The sequence below is a fragment of the Acanthopagrus latus genome, chromosome 19, assembly GCF_904848185.1.
Source record: "Acanthopagrus latus isolate v.2019 chromosome 19, fAcaLat1.1, whole genome shotgun sequence".
Classification (NCBI taxonomy): domain Eukaryota; kingdom Metazoa; phylum Chordata; class Actinopteri; order Spariformes; family Sparidae; genus Acanthopagrus; species Acanthopagrus latus.
The window spans coordinates 23996363-23997323 of NC_051057.1; the positions used below are offsets into that span (position 1 = coordinate 23996363).

The 961-nt window shown below is 50.1% G+C and overlaps 1 protein-coding gene across 4 annotated transcripts in view; it reads left to right on the forward strand.

The window, feature by feature from the left end:
* The first annotated feature begins 312 nt into the window (after window positions 1-312).
* The window catches only part of rreb1a (ras responsive element binding protein 1a), a 55419-nt gene continuing 54770 nt past the window's right edge, over window positions 313-961 (forward strand). For 2 of the 4 annotated variants that reach the window (XR_005071466.1, XM_037079119.1), the window contains exon 1: window positions 313-961. This exon is cut by the window's right edge and continues 291 nt beyond it. The gene's annotated coding sequence lies outside the window, so the exon portion shown is untranslated. The other 2 variants (XM_037079121.1, XM_037079120.1) reach the window with 1 other exon arrangement.

Genomic DNA, 961 nt, shown 5'->3' on the forward strand with positions numbered 1-961 from the left:
GTCTTGGTTTGATGACCTCAGCGACTCGTTTCTCTCTTCAGAGCAGCCCGACTGCTGCCGCCGCCTGAGAAACAGGAGCAGCTTCTCCAAACCCCCTCGAGGCTGACGGTTGGCATCCTCTCTTCACCCAAAGTCTCGCGAGATCTCACCACGGAACCGCCGCTCCGCTTCGCTTCAAACCTCGCGATAGCTGCCTGTACAGTGCGTGTGTGTGTGTGTGTGTGTGTGTGTGTGTGTGTGTGTGTGTGTGTGTGTGTGTGTGTGTGTGTGTGTGTGGATGGCTTCTTATCTGTCGGCTCCTTAAACTCCAGCAGCGATAAAAAAAAAAAAAAAAAAAAACGTTCGTGGCGAAGTTTTGTCGAAAAGTGAAACGACGGGACGAGAAGAGAGGAAGTTTAAAGATGGAGCCCGACATGTTGTTAATGATTACATGATGTAACGGAGGCGGAGTGTGTTTAAAGTTACACTCTGACTGTTAAACACGTTAAAAACACAACAGAAGTTCTGACGGACGAGACTCGCTGAGGGGAAGATGGAGGTGGTGGAGGAGTTCATGAGCTCGTTACTGAGAGGAACGAAGAAGAAGTAATCAGTAACGTGTGTGTGTGTGTGTGTGTGTGAGGGAGATGCTTGGTGGCCACGTCCCCTTGGAGACTGGAGAGACAACACGTGATGAGCTTTACTTATCAGGTTTAGAGGGAGAGAGACACCGAGACACAGCGAGAGAGAGAGAGAGAGAGAGAGAGAGAGAGAGAGAGAGAGAGAGAGAGAGAGAGAGAGAGAGACACCGCCGGAGGAATTAAAACAAACTACAGCAACGTTTTCCTCTCGACGACTCCTGCTTCTTCTTCTACTTCTTCTTCAGCTTCTTCTTCTTCTTCCTTCGACTCTGCTGCTTTCTGTGTGTTTGTCCTCCGGGAGAGGAGAGAGGAAGAGAAGCAGAGGAGGAGGAGGAGGTGGA